Genomic DNA, 18,996 nt, shown 5'->3' with positions numbered 1-18,996 from the left:
AAAAAAAAAAAAAAAAAAATTCATATATGTTAACATATGAAATGGACAAAAATCAGTTTTTAGAGCTCACTGTATCTACAACTTAACACCTCAGTTCAAAAAGGTTAAGTAAGATGCAGATTTCTATTTACAAAACTTCTTAAGTTTTGTAGTAATCAGATACATTGTCTATATCATCAGAAAAAGAAAACCTAGGATAAAATTATTAGATATCTTATCATCACTTTGTGATACCAGAATTTGATTTAAATACAATTTCTTAAGTTCATTATAAGGTGACATATTATTAATGCTAGTCTATTTTCTTTATTGATTTTGATCTCAATATCATTTTTCTTTAGTCAAATATGGGTGTAAATTATATACAAATGCTTAAAAACATGAAAAACTGTAATGGTTCATATAAGCAGTTACAATATTTTGGTGACAAAAATAGGTGCATACATTCCCAGATCCTTCGATACACATGTTCTTTCAAACCACACACAGAGATGCTCTCAGAAAGACTTATTTAGAGTAAAATACATCATAACATTTTCCTTCCTATGTATTTGCTTTGAAAATCATATTGGAAAAAGTGCTACACTGCTAATTTTTCTAATATCTGTAGTTTTCAGATCATTTTTTAAAATCCCAGGAGGTTTTCAAACCCCCAATTTGAAAATGCCCCTTTACACAACTCAGAACATTCTGGGTAGCAGTTTGCTTCCCCACTCCACAGATAGAAATGTCACCCTTTCAAGGTGGACCATCCATTGATAATACTCTCCTTTAAAGGCTGCTTCTCTGAGCTTTCTAGAAAACATTTCTTGTTTTGCTGTTTCCATTCTTCCAGATGAATGTAATCCATTTTTATCCAACATCACATCACACATAGGAAACTATCAAACTGCTCTTTCTTCTTCCTTAGAAAAGGTGCTCTGATAAGCAAGGCAGAGACTGCAGAAAGGGTGCTGTCAGATAACACAAACAAATAAGGTTTTATGTTTATTCTTTTTGTTTATAACCTTTTATGTCCCTAAGAATCCATTTGCTATCATCTTTTTAAATCCAGTTTCTCACAAATCATATAAAGAAAATCATTAAATAATGTATTGCTTAAACCAAAATTTGAGATTACTAGCTGGTGATTGTAACCTTGATAGCTGTGTGGTAGTTATGATGGTAGGAAGAGTAAGCAGTTTTAGGGCCACATGAGAAAGTGAACGATTTGAGAGCAGTTTTGAGACACGTTTGAAGAATTTGAGATTTTTTTTCCCCTTTCAGTATTTAGCTATGTATGCTTTGAGTTGCATTTTAATAAGACTCATAATCTCTTCAATCCTGTGATTCTAAGACTTGTTGAATGATACCCTGTACTAAATATTACTCATAGCTTGTATCCTAGTGTCAGGCTGCAGTTGCTCATCCAGAAAAGATGGTGTGGACAATGTGCTTGTGGGGGGATATGCAACTGTACTAATTATATTTGGAAATGAAAGTGATTGAGAATACAGTGAATGCTTAAATTTTTTAATGTAGTGCAATAAAATACACATTCCAAATAAATTGCCTCAAAATATCCCACTTGCTTCAAAAATTCTTTCTCCATATTTCTTGCCACTTTCTGAAGCAATTATGGAGGTCCTCTTTCATGAGAATCTATATGGTTTTACACAGTGACTGATGCTGCCACATACCACAGCCACACCTTATTTTGCTGGGAACCGGCATTGATATGCTGCTGAATCACCAGGCCCTGTCGAGAAAGGTCTTCATGCAAACCAAATGCAGAGACAAAGGAGTCCAGAGAGAAATGGCAGATCAATTTATTGTAAGCCTGCTCTTTTTTTTAGGTCCAGATAATACAGCCAGAGGTTTAGTATTATGAAACCATACTATAATACCATGCTATAAAAAATATAATGATATAAAATATTATCATATGAACAGTTTAAGACAAAACATGAACAATCACATATTACTTAAAATGGAAATATATCCCAAGAAGTGTGTCCTTAGGCGGTTTTGTCATTGTGCATAGTTAGATACGCCTAGAAGGTGTAGGTCCATTACTCCACATGACCCCTGGAGGTAATCACAAATGAATGATGCTTCTACTGCTTTCCAGTTCATAGTGAAGTTTTTTGTAAGTAAAAGTACACTCTAAAATAATAAACATAAAACACTTTAAATTTATAATAAACCAGTAACATAGCACTACACCAGCATGAACACTTGAGAAACATGTTGTGTTCAGGTCTTAAGACAGATATAAAGTCACTGTTTGAGGAATTTTTCAGCTAGTTATAATCTTATGAAACCACAGTCATACTTGTGGTCTGTCATTAACTGAAATATCATTATGTGGTACATTATAGCATATTGAACAATATTTAAAATAAATGCATCACATATAACTTTATATTTAATATATTACATTACTATTTTTTTGAGACAAGGTCTTGCTGTGTTGTTCAGGATGACTTTGATGTCTTACATAACCCAACTGGCCTCAAACTCATTGAAATCCTCCTGTGTCAGCCTCTTGAGTGCCAGAATTATAGGCATGCCTTATCACACCTGGTTCTATATTATTGATTTTTTAACTTAGGAAAGAAGAAATAAAAGCTCATTATTTGCAATTTCTATGTCTAATCAACTTCTAGATTTTTTTTTTGCCTAATGCTCAAAGTTTCTCATTTTAAAATTTCCCAAATTTTTAAATCCATTCAGCAAATGAATCTTAATTCATTTATATTTATCTTCTTCAGGCCTATTCTTATATTTCTAGATCAAGTGAACTTCTCTTGCTTAAATTCAGTTCATATTTTGATTTTATTTTCCTGATTAGTAATGTATAATGTTTCATAATAAATTTCATAAAATTTCTGATAGCCCATTGTCATTCATCTTTTTGTTCTCCATAACTCCTAGCTAAATGATTTAGTAAACTCATGATGAATGTTTGCTAAGTGAATACATCAGATTGCTGGTTAACTTTTTCTTCATGACCAAATTCCAGAGTAAAAAATGTAAAGGAAGAAAGACCTATGTTATCTCATGATTTCTAGTGTTTCACTTCATAGTCAGGTTTTCAGAGAGATAGCATAGTGATGAGCAGCAGAGAGAAGAACTCTCTGAGGCTTGTTGTTGAGAATTGAAGCCCTCTGGGAAAGCAAAGAGAGTAAAAGGCAGAGCAGGTAGCAATGGCTGGTGAGTTACTGGTGCTAACACCTCGTACCAGAACCCAGAATTGCTGCAGGGGAAGAAAGGTTCAAATCTGCAGTAGAAATGTTGTGCAGCTTTCAAACACAAAGGAGGTCAGGGAGCTCAGTTTCAGCATCACAACCAGAAACCAGCCTGAACTTCAGTGGACTCTGGCTGGCTCACTGAGATCAGTTGACACAGATTTGTACCGTGCCCATGTTCTCCACCAGTGACAACAAAAATGCCTTAAAAAAAACATTTTTTCTTTGTTTTCTTTTCTGTTATCCATGCTAATTTCCTTTGTCATTTCTCTTTTTGTTCTGTTTTGTTTTTTCTCAATTTTTCTTACTTTTAAGGGAGCATGAATATGGTTTCCAGTTTTCCTGTTGCTGTTAGTTTGTTCTGTTCATTTTTGTTCCTTGCTTCTCTCCTTTCACCAATCTTCACCAGTTTCCCAGTTTGCATGATCTTCTTGTGTCCTCTAGGCTTACTTCTAAACTTGCCCTATCCTTCTTTTTCTTTATCCCCAGAACTCCTTCTAAATCTTCTTGAAAGAGGCTCTGAAAAACATAAAGTCATAAATAATCTCTCAGACTAAAAAAAAAAGGATGGTGATCATAATGAAAGACATGACAATAACACTACAGTGGACACAGATCTTAAAAAAAAAAAAAAAGCAAGACCAAAGGAAAATGATGGAAACCATGAATACCAAGCATAGAAAAGAATCAGAAAACACAAAATACACCCAAGAAGATTTCAAAAATATTAAAAATTCCTTTGAAAGTTTCCACAGCAAAATAAGTGAATGTAAGGACAGAATTTCAGAAGTAGAAGACAGGATTTTGACTAATAAATACAAAAAGATTTTGTAAAAGTAGCAAATGACCATGAGAAATAAATTCAACAGCTACTACATGATGCAAAAAAGAATAACAAAATTAATTAGAGTCAATAAAGAAGTAAGAGATAGTGCAAAAGGGCTGGGATTTAGCTCAATGGTTCTGCTGCCTGCCTCACAATTGCAAGGTCTTCAATTCGATCACTAGTAGAAAAAAAGAGATAGTGCAAAAGACATAAATAAACTATTCCCTGAATTAATTGCAGAAAACTTCCCAAACAGGGAAAGAATTGGAGATAATTACAAGGGAGGCATACAGAGCTCCAACTTGATGTAATAAAAAAAAAATACCTAGCCATATGAGTCAAGATTTCAGAAATCCAGCACAAAAACAAAGTATTTTTTTAATTACAGAAAAAACACAAATCACTTATAAAGGAGGCATCGGAACCACAGCAGACTTCTCAATACAAACGCTAAAGTCAAAGAGAGCCTGGAGTGAAGTATTTCAAGCTATAAACAAATCAAACTCCAACCCAGATTCCTGCAAAACTATCTGTCAAAATCAATGAAGAAATAAAATACTTTCAGACAAAGAACACCTGAGGAACTTCATGAATACTAAACCAACGAGCCAAAATTTTCTAAACAGTATTCAAGGAAAAGACAAGGAGGGTCACAACTCCATGAAGCCTAACAGAATGAATCCATAAGGCAAGGCAAGAAATTAAATGCAAAAGGGGAAAAGTTTAAAAGATGATAAAGATCTTGGCTAGCATAAGTCAATGCATATCAGTTATAACCATCAATGTTAATAGCCTCAATTCACCAATCAAGAGGAATAGATTGGCAGAAAGCATCAAGAAACAAGATTCAGCTGGGCATGGTGGTGCACACCTGTAATCCCAGCACTGGGAAGGCTGAAGCAAGAGGATCTCTGTGAGTTTGAGACCAGCCTGGACTACATAGTGAGTTCCAGGTCAGTCTCAATTACATAGTGAGACCCTGTCTCAAAAAAACAAAAAGAAAAAAAAAAAGGAAACAAGATCCAACAATATACTTCGTACAAGAGACACAGTTAATTCAAAAAGAATTTCATAAACTGAAAGTCAAAAAATGGAAAATAATACTTCCTGCAGCAATAACCCCAAAGCAAGGGTAGTTATTCTATTTGCAGAAAAGTGGGTTTCAAATCAAAACTAATTAAGAGAGACAAAAAGGTCAGTACATTCTTTTAAAGGTAACAATCCAAGAGGAAGAGATGGCAATCATAAATATATATGCACCAAATAATAATTCACTCAACTATATAAAATAAATATTAATGGAGAAGAGAAATCAAATAAGCATTACAGTAGTAATTGGGGAACTCAATTCTCCACTGTCACAAATAGATGCATCAAATAGGAAAAAAACAACAAAATACAACTGAACCAAATGCTTGAAGAAATGGACTTTATAGATGTGTAAGGAGTGTTCCACCCCACAGAAATCAGAAGACACATTTTTCTCAGCTTCACACAGGTTGTTCTCAAAAACATACAACCTGCTAGCTCATAGATCATGCTTCAGCAATGCAAAAGAATTAAAGTTGTCCTCTGTATATTATCAGACCATAGTGTGATGAAATTGGAGATTAACAGCAAAAGAAACTTCAAGAACTTCATAAACACATGGAAATTGAATAACACTCTCCTGAACAAACAATGGGTCACAGATGAAATTAAAGAAGAAATTAGACAATTTCTAGAGTTAAATGACAATGCCAGTAAAGCATACTTGAATTTATGAGACACAATGAAAGCAGTGCTACTAAGGAAATTCATAGCAGTGAATTCTCATATTAGGAAAACAGAACAAATTCAAATAAACAATATAATACAAAACCATAGCCTTATAAAATAAAAGAAAAGCAAGACACACCCTAAACTCAAACAAAGGAGGAAATTATAAATATCAGAGCCGAAATCAATGCAATGGAGATTAAGATAATGATACAAAACAATTAACAAATTGAAGAGGTTTTTTTTTTTTTTTAGTTATTGGTACATTTTAGGTATACAGTACAGTTACATTCATTATTGGGATCTTGTAACTTTACATGATAGGTCTTGGTTCTCATTTTTGCCCCTTGTCCCTGCCCTCCCTTCACCCCCTCCTCCCTTCCCCATTTACAAACACTTTATTCCCGTTTTTTCATTTACTCATTAAGAGTTGGTTCTTTGAAAGAATGAATAAAACTGACAAACCCTTACTCAACCTTATCAAAAAAAGAACAAAAGGCTCAAATCCATGTAATGAAAAGGGTAAATTACAACAGATCCAGTAGAAATTCAGAGCATTATCAATACCTATTCTGAGAATATTTACTCCAATAAGGTTAGAAAACACAGAAGAAATGGACAGATTCCCATATACATATAAATTACCAAAGCTGAAAAAAGATGATATAGTAATTATAAACAAAAGAGGCACTCACCATCAGTAAGTGCATGCAGATCCCAGGGAGTAGCTGTGTGGACCAGAGTGGTGTGGCTACAGGCAGATCTCAGTCAGGGCTCTGCCCTGACCTCAAAGTTGTTAGCACACCCACCCAAGTCAAAGGTACTCCCAAAAAAGAGCTGCACAGGTGCACAAGCTTCAGCCAGAGACCCACCATACCACTGGCCACAGCCAAGGGCCCACCTGGAAAAGAACTATGCAGACTCACAAACAACAGCCAGAAGCTCACCCCAATGCAATTGATAAGTGCATGGAGACATTAGCCAGAAGCCTACACATACAACAGGAATTGGAGTACACAGCCTCAAGCCAAAAGTGCTCCAATGCAAGAGCTACATAGGAGCCTCAGAGAGAGTAACACCTAGATACCATCCTAAGTGGTGGCCAAAAGCCAGTCCAGACAACAGGCCAGCTCAGGGATCCAGAAGGCAACCATACAGAACCCAGGATTTGGTGTACTGGTGAGCAGCAGGGTGAAGGCTGCTCAGTAGCTTGCTGAGAACTGAAGAACACTGAATGATCAAAAAGTCACCTTGACAAAGGCATTACAGGCTGCATCTGCTGAAATGAGAAGACATGTAAATAAGCTTCAAAACCAGACTTCCAGATCACCTAAGGAAATCCCAAATGGAACCAAGATGGAACGATCTGATACTCAACAACCTGGACTCACTGAACTGGCAACAAAAGATCTGGAAAAAATGAAATAAAAAATAATTTCTCAGATAACAGCAGAGATTATGCCACATTACAAGACATAATTAATAAATTGAGAGTGGATAGAGATTAAAAAACAGAGAAGCTGTGAAACATGATGGAATCCCAACATAAGAAACAAATGGAATCCATAAAACAGCTACAAAAAGATTTCCAGGAGATTAAAAACTCCATTAAAAGTTTATGCAGCAGAATCAGCCATTGCAAGGACAGAATTTCAGACACAGAAGTTGGGATTGCAATTATTGACCAGGAAAAGAAAAATTTCTTAAAAATAGTAAGGGACCATGAGAAATAAATCCAGCAGCTGCTAGATGATGCAAAGAAGAATAACATAAGACTGATCAGAGTCAATGAAAAAACAGAAGGAAGTGCAGATAATATAAAAAAAAAACTCTTCACAGAAGTAATAGTAGAAAACTTTCCAAGCAGGGGGAAAGAACTTAATATACAAATAAGTGAGGCATATAGGACTAAAACTAGCCATGATAAGAAAAAAAAAAAGTCTGCATAAAGACACCCAACAGAAACAGAACCCCACAGAAACCCAACAGAACAAAATTCTACAAGCAGTTAGAGAAAAGAAACAGAAAACAAAGGAAAGCTCAGCAGAATCACAGCAAACTTTTCAAAACAAACCCACAAAGCAAGAAGAGCATGAAGTGACATATTTCAAGACCTAAATGAAAACAACCTCAAACTCAGATTGATGCACCCTGAAAAACTGTCCTTCAAAATTGATGGAGAAATAAGACACTTTCATGACAAAAAGCACCTTAGGAACTTCATGAATACCAAACCAGCACTCCAAAGTATTTTAAAAATTATCCTGCGAAAAAACCAATGAGGATCACAACACCAGGAACGTAGAAGAATGAATCCATCAGGCACAACAAGAAATTAAATACAAAGGGGGAGAATCCAAGAAAAAGAAAAAATAGTGACAGGGATAAGTCAATACATATCAGTTATAACCAACAATGTTACTGGTCTCAATTCAACAATCAAAATAAATAAATAAATAAATAAACTGGCAGAATGGGTCAAAAAGCAAGATCCAACAATATGCGTCATATGGGAAACACACTTAATTCAAAAAGAGACTCTTAGACTGAAACTTAAATGGTGGAAAAGAATCCTCTATGTGACAAGAACCCCCCAAAAGCAGGAGTAGGTATCCTCTAGGCAGGTCAAGTGGATTTTAAACCAACACTGACTAACACAGACAAACAAAGAAGGCACTATATTCTTGTAAAGAGAACAATCCAAGAGAAAGAAATGATAATCACAAATACTCATACTCCAAACAGTAGTGCACCCAACTATATAAAACAAATATTAACAGACATGAAAAATAATATAAGCACAAATACATTAGTAGTGGGGTACCTCAATACCCCACTGTCACAAATAGATAGATCAACTAGACAAAAATAAATCATGAAATATTAGAACTTGATCAAACTTTTGAATAAATGAACTTAACAGATGTTTACAGAGTGTTCCACCCCACAAAATCAGAATACATGTTCTTATCAGCTGCACATGGGCTGTACTCCAAAATATACCACACACTTGCTCATAGAATATGTTTAAGTAAGTGCAAAGGAATTGAAGTTATCCTTGTATATTATCAAACCTCAGTGTGATGCAATTAAAGATCAATATAAAAAGAAACCTCTAGAATTTTGCAAGCACATGGTAATTGAACAACACACCTCTGATTAACCAATGGGTCCCAGAGGAAATTAAAGAAGAAATTACACAGTTCCTACAAACAAATGACAATGACAATCCAACATATAGGATTCTATGGGACACAATGAAAGCAGTCTTATGAGGAAAATTCATAGCAGTAAATACTTATATTAGGAAAACAGAGTAAACTCAGTTATATAACCTGATACTGAACCTTAATCTTCTGGAAAATGAAGAGCAGGATAAACACAAGACTCATACAAGGAAGGAAATTATAAAGACCAGAGCAGAAATCAACATAATGGAGATTAAGAGAACAGTACAGAAAATAAATGAAGTCAAGAGCAGGTTCTTTGAAACAATAGACAAAATTGACAAACCCTTAGCCAACATTATAAAAAATTAAAAAAAAGGAAAGAAAAGGCCCAAATCCATGCAATTAGGAATGAAAAGGGTGAAATTACACCAGATCCAGCAGAAATCCAGAAGGACATCAATACCTACTTTGAGAACCTATATGTCAATAAGACGGAAAATACAGAAGAAATGTACAGATTCCTAGTTATATATGAATTACCACAGTTGAACAAACAAGATAGAAGAATTCTAAATGACCCAATATCAATCAATGACATTGAAAACTTAATTAAAAACTTACCAACTAAGAAAAACCCAGGTCCTGATGGCTTCACTGCTGAATTCTACAAGATGTTTAGAGAGAAACTACTGCTGCTACTGTTTAAACACTTCAATGAAGTTGCAAGGTAAGCAGTACTCTCAAATTCATTCCTGGAACCAAGCATCACTTTCATCCCCAAAGCAGAGAAAGACCCAATTGCAAAAGGGAACTACATTCCAGTCTCAATAATGAACATAAATGCAAAAATCCTTAATAAGATAGGAGCAAATAGAATGCAGAAGATCACTAAGAAGATCATACACCTTGACCAAATGGAATACATCCCAGGGATGCAGGGATGGTTCAACATATGCAAATCAATAAATGTAACACACTATATTAATAGAATCAAGGACAAAAACTGTATGATCATCTCAATAGGTGCAGAAAAGGATTTGACAAAATCCAACACACATTTATGATAAAAAGCCCTCCAAAAATTGGAACAGATGATCTCTTCCTCAATTTGATAAAAACAACCTATGAAAAACCAACAGCCAATATCATGCTAAATGGTCAAAAAACTTAAATGCTTCACACTAAAATCAGGAACAAAACAAGGATGTCCACTATCGCTATTCCTGTTCAATATAATTTTGGAAGCATTAGCCACAACAATAAACAAGACAAAGAAATAAAAGGAATAAGAATAGGAAATGAAGTCAAATTGTCATTATTTGTAGATGACATCATTCCCTATATAGAAGACCCCATGAACTCCACCAAAAGTCTTCTAGACTTAATAACCAAATTCAGTAGAGTAGCTGAATACAAGTTCAACACACAAAAACCAATAGCTTTCCTGTACACCAAAAACAGACTCATTGAGAGAGAAATGGGCAAACAATTCCTTTCACAATAGCATCCAAAAAATTGAAATACCTAAGAATTAACCTAACAAAATAAAAGACCTTTACTGTGAAAACTACAGAACTCTGAAAAAGAGATATTGAAGAGGATATCAGAAAATGGAAAGACATCCCTTACTCCTGGGTAGGAAGAATCAAGATAGTGAAGATGGCAGTACTTCCAAAACTGCTATACAGATTTCAATGCAATCCCAATTGAAATCCTGGCAGCATACTTCATAGACCTTAAGAAAACAATCCAAAAATTCATTTGGAACAAGGAGAGACCTAGAATAGCAAAAGCAGTTTAGGCAACAAAAACAAGGTAAGGGCTACCACAATCCCCCACTTGAAATTATATTACAAAGCGACTGTGATAAAAACAATATACTACTGGTAAAGAAACATACCTAAGGACCAGTGGAACAGATTAGAAGATGCAGAAACAACTCCAGATATGATCAGCCACTTCATCTTTGTCAAGGAGCCAAACACCCTCATTGGAGGAAAGATAGCCTCTTTTATAAATGGTGCCGGAAAAACTGGGTTTCAACTTGCCAAAACTTAAAATTAGATTCATTTATTTCACCATACACTAAACAAAAATTGAAATGGATCAAAGATCTAAATATTGAAACAGATAAATTAACCTACTATAAAATAAGTTAGGCAGTACTCTTGAAGACATTGGCATAGGAAAAGACTTTATGAACAAGACCTCAGTCCATCACATGTGAACTAGAACAAAAAATCAATACCTGGGATCTCATTTTATTAAAAAGTTTTTGCATAGCAAGAGAAATCACCAAGAGATTGAAGAAACAATCCACAAAATAGGCAAAATATTTTACCAGCTGTTCCTCAAAGAACTCTTATCTAGAATATATAATCTTAAAAAATCAGACCCCCCAAACTTAAAGACCCAACCCAAAAGTGGAATTCTGTAACGAACATACATTTTTCAGTAGAAGATGTAGAAGCAGCAAATAAACATAGGAAAAAATGTTCAAGAGCACTGATCATTGTAGAGATGCAGATGAAAACAATGTTGAAATTTCATCTCACTCCAGAAGAATGGCTGCTATCAGGAAATCAACCAATAACTAATGCTTGCTAGACTGTGGGGGGAAAAAGATACGCTTCTGCGATGTTGGTGGGAATGTAGACTGTGGCAACCCCTGTGGAAATCAGTGTGGAAATTTATCAAAAATAGACATTCCATTTGACTGAGATATTTTCCCCTTATATATACATAAAATCTCCATGTTTATAGCAGCACAATTTATAAAACCTAAATATTGGAAACAGCCCAAGTGCCGGTCTACTAGTGACTAAAGATTTTTTTTTATTAAAATGGAGTACCACACAGTCATAAGAGACATATATAGCTGAATGAATGGACCTTGAGACCGTACTCTTTAGTAAAATAAATAGGACACAGGTAAATAGAGGATTGTTTCTCTGTTGTGAGAAACTGAATGTGTAAATGAGAACCAAAATATATAATTGGTAGGGCCGGGGATTTAGCTCGGCGGTTTGGTGGCCTGCCTTGCAAGTGCAAGGACCCGAGTTCAATCCCTACACACACACAAAAAAAAAAAAAAAATTAAAAAACAAATATATATAATTGGTATTATGAAATAGGAAGAAAAGCAAAGTTTCAAAGGGCAAAATAGCTGGATATGGTGGAAAGGAAACAAGGGGAAGAAAAAATGAGAGGTGGAAATAAAGTGTTTGTAAATAGGGAGGGGTAGAGAGGTAGAGAAGTAGAGAGGAGGGAAGAGAGATAGGAAAATAAGAACTAAGATATATCATGTCCAGGTACAAATTTTCAAGGATGAATGTTATCATAATGTATACCTAAAATTTATCAATAAACTTGATGAAAAAGAAAAACAGAATAAGTCCTTCCAGGTTATGCTTCCAGTGATCAACTTCCTCCACCCAGGCTCCACCCTAAAAAGAAAAACAGAATAAGTCCTTCCAGGTTATGCTTCCAGTGATCAACTTCCTCCACCCAGGAGGAAGTTTTAAGAAAATATTTTAAGAAAATATTCACCTAAGAACCCATCAATGGATCAAACAATTGACCCAGTCAGTGTCCCCATGATACAATCACCTTCTTAAAGCTTCACCTCTGAACACAAGACATTTTTTATTCAAACCATAACAGTTAATTAAAATAGGTGGAAATATACTGAGACCTCAAGTCCTGTGGTAGAATGTAGATTTTTCGATTTTATGCATTCATTTCTATGCTGTAATTTCTCTACATAAGTGTTTTTCACCAACTAAAGGAAGTGTACCTACATTAGTCATCTCCAAGCTTCCTTCTAGTACCAAATTTCTATTCAATAACTATGACTTTAAAAAATACAGTTATGATATTTTTATGCTGTCATTCACTTCTAAGTGTTTAAAAGGAGTCCTCTAAATATTAAAATTGGCAGAGGTCTAAAAGCTACAACATGAAAATATCATTTTCAAGGAGACATTCAGCTCAATATTATAAATAGTTTAAAACTTTTAGCTATGTTCTGGCTCTTGTGCTAAACCAATCTGGGAGAAATAAAGATGAGATTGATTCAAACAACTTGTGAAAGCATATGTTGTCTATTGTTGGGGAAATAACAATCTACAATAGCTTAGACAAGTATAATGACAATTACAAAATCATATTCTAAACCAGAGAAGATGGCTAGAATACTTAAATCCTGAATTATGTTGCAATGTATTTCTTGGATAGCAAAGTCCTTCACTTGGTTCTCATTTGTTTTATCTTATTTTATGTACATTGCTATACCTGTCTCTACCCTGTTTTATTACACATCACATAATTGCTTTACATAATGTTTAAGGTTATTAAGGTTATTCTTCTATTTTGGTATATCTAAATGTACCAATAAACTGAATGAGAGGGCAAAAAGAATGTTTATATCCATGATGCCTACATATAAAATGGGGATCTCAACCAATTTTAACCTATCTGTTTTTATCTCTAATTTTAGCCTATATGTATTATCTGAAATTCTTTTACATGTTTAGGAATGAAGTGATAAAACAGTGTTATGCTCTATAAATCTCATATGCAATATGGCAGCCCATAAGTCATTCTTATAAGTGGTATATACTTTATTGTCCTTCATGACTTATGCTTATAGCTACACATAAATTTCAGAACCACCAGAGGAATTTTAGTGTTCAGTCATAATAAAAAGGATTTCACATATAGTCTTTATCAAGACTGAATGCTGTCAAAGAAAGATAAGATTCTTGGTGACTAATTGTTCTCAGCTTGATGTCAGTTAATTAATATTTCTATAGAAAATATTATAAAGCAAACTTCAATTTGTTTTATATAAGATCCTAATGATATAATTGACAATGTGAATTAGGAACAAAAGGGCTAAAGTTGTAGGGGAAATGGGAAGGGTAGGGGACAGGTAATTAGAGAAAAGAAAACAAACATGAGAAAATGAAAAAATGGAAATAAAGTGTTTGTAAATAGGGAAGGGAGGAGAGGGTGAAGTTAGGGCAGGGATAAGGGGAAAAAAATGAGAACCAAGACCTGCCATATAAAGGTATAAGATCCCAATGATGAATGTAACTGTACTGTATACCTAAAATGTACCAATAAACTCAATGAGAAAAAAAAGAACAAAAGAATTTATCTTTTTATTTTGAAATAGATGGCTTATTATTGTACCATAAAGGATTTTATAAAGATTTATTTAAAATAATGTAAAGATGTAGGGGAAATGAGAAGGGTAGGGGAAAGAAAATAAGGGAAAAGAAAAAATTAGAAAATGAAAAATGGAAATAATGTATCTGTAAATAGGGAAGGGAGGAGGGGGTGAAGGGAGGGCAGGGACAAGGGAAAAAAATGAGAACCAAGACTTGTCATGTAAAGGTATGAGATCTCAATAATGAATCTAACTGTGCTGTATACCTAAAATGTACCAATAAACTCAATGAAAAAAAAATAAAATAAAATAATGTAACACATTCTTTATATTAAAGTTAAAAAACACACTGCTGTTCCCATTGATTATATTGTGTATATATGTATGTGCATCTGCGTGTTTTTTTAAGTAAATAAAGATTCTTTAATGCCATGAAAATAATTAAATATGTAAATTGCATCTAACTTTTGAATTTTCAGCTAGAGCATAAGTATAATATGAGGCATGATATGGCTTATTGGAGTGTACTAATGGAAAGAATCAGTATTTGTTTAAACCATGAAGACTGAATTAGTTGATAAATAGAGTGTTCTATTTTCATCTTGAAATTCACTCTGAAGCTAAAATTGCTTACCCTGGCCTTGCTGCTCAATCTAATTGCCTGATTTTAATTCTGCTTTTCACCAAGTGCTCGGCAAAGCCATACTAAGTAATAAAACATGATTGACAAATTCTGCTAATGCTCCTTGTAGGTGAGAGGAGTCTGCACTCCAAAAATGTAGCCACCTAGAGCCTTGACCTTAATAAATCCATATTTTAACTCCTCTGTCAATTCAGGTAGACTTTTTAATTGCATGGCAGCTGGGAAATAACATTTTTGTCACTATCTCTCATAAGAAGGATATTAAAAATAGGTTGTAAGAAGGCCTTTTTAATGCAGTGATATAAGGCATAATATACCTCATAATAAAAAACTGATGTGAAAGAAATAGCCCAGGGGTATGTGCAAAGAGAGGAGGCTGTATGTTCAGATGTGAATACACAACTCATGACTACTTTTCCCCCAAAGAAAAATTGCACAGAAAATCCATGGTGTGGAGGAGACTTACTTCCAAGTATAATAATAGAGCTGAGTGAAAAGAGCACCACAACAAGCTTTGTTGCATAGCTGCAGCCACTCCAAGGTACTGTTAATCCACTTTGTGCCCTGACATAACTCACAAATGCAGAACAAAAACTACAGGGAAAAAGTCAGACTCCTAATGAGCACAAAAAGCTTCTCCTTTGAGATTAATTAGTTTTAGCTTTCTTCTGATTGATTCCCATTAACAGCACTGATAGCTTGATGTAAGTGGTAGGAAAGTTTTAGCAAATGTGTTCCTAATTGAAAGCTTTCAGTTACCTAGTAAGAAAGCCAGGCTGTTTTCTGAGTTTCAAAAAATGATGTAAATAACTATGATTGTGGGAAGTAGTTGCTGTTAATAGGATCACACATCACACCTTGTACATGAGAGCTGTGCTGAGTTTGAGGTAAAACAAAATTAGGCCTGACTGCTAGTAGAATGCTAAGGGTGACTTTGAACAAAGTCTCAACTTCATCTTTTTAAACTATAAAATAGGGAAAATCACAATAAGCACTTACCTAATATAAGTATTAACAAAATAAAGTTGAAAGGGGAGGGAAATGGGAAAAAAGAATAAGCAAGACATGTCATATACAAGTACAAACTCCCTAGAATGATGATATCATTATGTATATCTCAAATGTACCAATAAAATATAGTAACAAGGGGAGAAAAAATCAACCAAGAAAAAGAAGAAAAAAAGAATGTAAAGGACTAAGCACAGTGCTCAGCACATGTTAAACTATTCACAAATCTTAGTTAACTGTAACAAAATTTTATATTTTCTTGGTATCTCAGACATCCCCTGATATAACTCTTTTACTTGATTCTTTGTAATATACATTTACAATGTTAATAAGTTATAATTTTAAGAAGCTTACTCACCCCATCTGAGTCCTATTCATTCTAGTATAAAGTTTGATCTTATATTTTACTTTATTTAAATTACTTTAACAAATTCTTATTTTTTATAGAAGTGACAAGCAGCAACATTGCCATTTCTGATGTTTTCTGAGAATTATGGGTAGACTGAGGGCAGGATAATTTCCCCTAATTTTTAATACACTAAGTGTTTATATCTGCCCATTATCAGTTTGTTATGTATGGAGAGCATTGTAAAGGAACACGACATGAGCGCAGCCATATTGACCTGTGATTCACCAGAGCAGTGTGGATGTGCCGTCCTATAGCAATGGGCTAATTCAGCTGGTGGTCTGATCTATTGCCTAGCAGATGTAACCCATAATGGTTGTTATTGTTTCCCTCTGGAATGTGTGGGCGGTACTCTCACGCCAGTGCAGCCCTCGCTCCCATGCAGCTGGAGAGTATAAAAGGAAGAGGTTCTGTAATGAAGCTAGCTAGGAACATGAGAAGAAAGGTGCTTCTTATGTCTCTGTCCTCGTCCTTTCAGGTTTAGGACCTGCTGGCAGGATCCTGACGTCATGGCTTGCGACAAGTGGCGCCCGAACAGGGATCTGAAAGTAGATGAGGATATGTAATCCCGGACCCAGGTCGAAGGCAGCGACAGTGCTCCAGAGGACTGACCGCTGTGCCTGATCCTCGCAGTAAGTCTACCGTTCACTTCATGAAGAAAAAATAAAAAGAAGGTAAGAAAAAAAAAAAGTAAGAAAAAGTGAAAGAAGGTAAAAAGAAAAAAGTGATAGAAGGTAGAGAGTGTCAAATCCATTTGGGAAGAAAAAAAAATTATGGGACAATCAGAATCCAGAAATTATCTAGCAAATTCAATTCAGAGCTTATTGAAGGCACAGGGAGTAACAGTAGAGAGGGCACAATTAGAGGCCTTTAAGATTCTGGACACAGTTTGTCCATGGCTATGTGATAAGGCAGAAATAAATGCTGAAGTATGGGAGACAGTCGGAAACCAGTTGAATGAAGCCCTTCTGGCCAAGCCCAATCATTTTCCAGAAGGTGCTCCTTTTTATTGAGCTTTGTTAAACACAGCCCTCAGGACGCCAACCAAAAAGGAAATCTTGGAAGTCTTAGAGGAGGTACATGAAGGGTTAGAACAAATTAGAGAGAGCGCTCTCAGACTTCAGAGCTCCCTGAATCTGGAGAATGTCCTCTTTCACCTGAGCCCCTCGAGCCTCTGGATCCCGGAGGACCTCCCGCAGCACTATATCCCAGTTTTGAGGCTTTTCAAAAGTTATATCCCAGTTTTGAGGCTTTTCAACAAAAACTTGAGCGTCCGCCGCCTTCTGCCCGCCCCCACTCAGAGGGAGGCAAACCTAGCTCAGCTGCGCAGTATTAATGAGGACCTCAGTGAGGAACTTCAGCTGAGGCAACAGATTTCATGCCTCTTGAGCCGACTTGCATCTCTTCGTGCCTCAGAGGCCAGGCCTACCAATGAGCCCAATGGTAAAGACCCCATAACATCTGAAGGGTCTCAAGGCATAGCATCTCCTTTACAAGAGGCTCTTAAATGCGCCACAGCACAAGGGGAGGAAGTCTTTAGACTATTCCCCGTCCTTCAAGTAGAGGGACCCCAAGGGCCAATTAGAGAACATCGCCCTCTTGAGTTTAAATTGGTGAAAGAATTAAAAACTGCTGTAAATCAGTATGGCACTGCAGCTCCCTTCACTTGTGCTATCCTGGACTCCATTGCTGGATCTTGGCTAACACCAAGTGACTGGATTGTGGTCTGCTGCACAGTTCTTTCAGGGGGAGATTTCCTCCTTTGGAAATCCTATTACTCCAAGCAATGCAAGGCAGCTGCCATCCGCAATGTTAATGCTGGAGCTTCCTTGGCAAATTATGACATGCTTATGGGAGAAGGATTGTTTGAAAGCATGCAAGCCCAGGCTCATTATACACCACCAGTTTATGAACAGATCGCTAATTGTGCACACCGAGCATGGAAACAACTTCCATCGGCAGGCAATCTTATCACTAGTCTTAGTAATATCAGGCAGGGGCCAGATGAACCTTATTCTGAATTTGTTTATAGGTTGCTAGATGGAGCAGGGAAGATATTCCCTGATGCACAGATGGGGCTATCCTTTGTTACACAGCTTGCATATGAGAATGCCAATAAATGGTGTAAGCCTGTTCTCAGACCCTGGAAAAATAAAGCTGACTCAGATGGCTATATTCAGCTTTGTGCGGATGTGGGAGGACAAGTAACTGTGGCTTGGGCTCAGGCTGCAGCACAGCGCACTGCGCGAGGAGGCGGCACATTTCAAACATTTTATCAGTCCTTACATAGGACTCAGAATGCAAAAGGAGGCCCTAAATGGCCTACTCCTCCTAGTCGTGCACAGCCTGTCTGCTATGCTTGTCGCCAAACAGGTCACATGCAAAGGGAGTGTCCCTCCAGGAGCCAAATTTCCAGACCCACCCTTTGCTCCTGTTGTCAAAAGGGTCTCCATTCACCTAAAGAGTGCCATTCGCTTTTTGCAAAAGATGGCACCTTTCTAGGTCTAAATACATCCTTTCCCAACCAGCCAAAAAACAGGTACCAGGGCCCACGACCTCAGGGCCCAATAAATGCGAGGCGAAACTTTGATCTGCTCCAACAATTTGTCCCAGAGACTCTCGGTGATATGTCTCCCATTTGTGCCGAGCAACCCCCAGCAGCGGAGGACTAGATCTTGCCTCTACTTCCTATACAGTACTCACCCCCCAAATGGGCCCACAACGTCTCCCTATGGGAGTGTTTGGGCCTCTACCTGAAAGAACAATTGGCTTGTTGCTTGGG

The sequence above is a fragment of the Fukomys damarensis genome, unplaced genomic scaffold, assembly GCF_012274545.1.
Source record: "Fukomys damarensis isolate Sample0158 unplaced genomic scaffold, DMR_v1.0_HiC HiC_scaffold_16, whole genome shotgun sequence".
In the NCBI taxonomy this organism is placed as follows: Eukaryota; Metazoa; Chordata; class Mammalia; order Rodentia; family Bathyergidae; genus Fukomys; species Fukomys damarensis.
The sequence above is the reverse complement of the archived record's forward strand: the minus strand, read 5'-3'. Positions refer to the sequence as shown.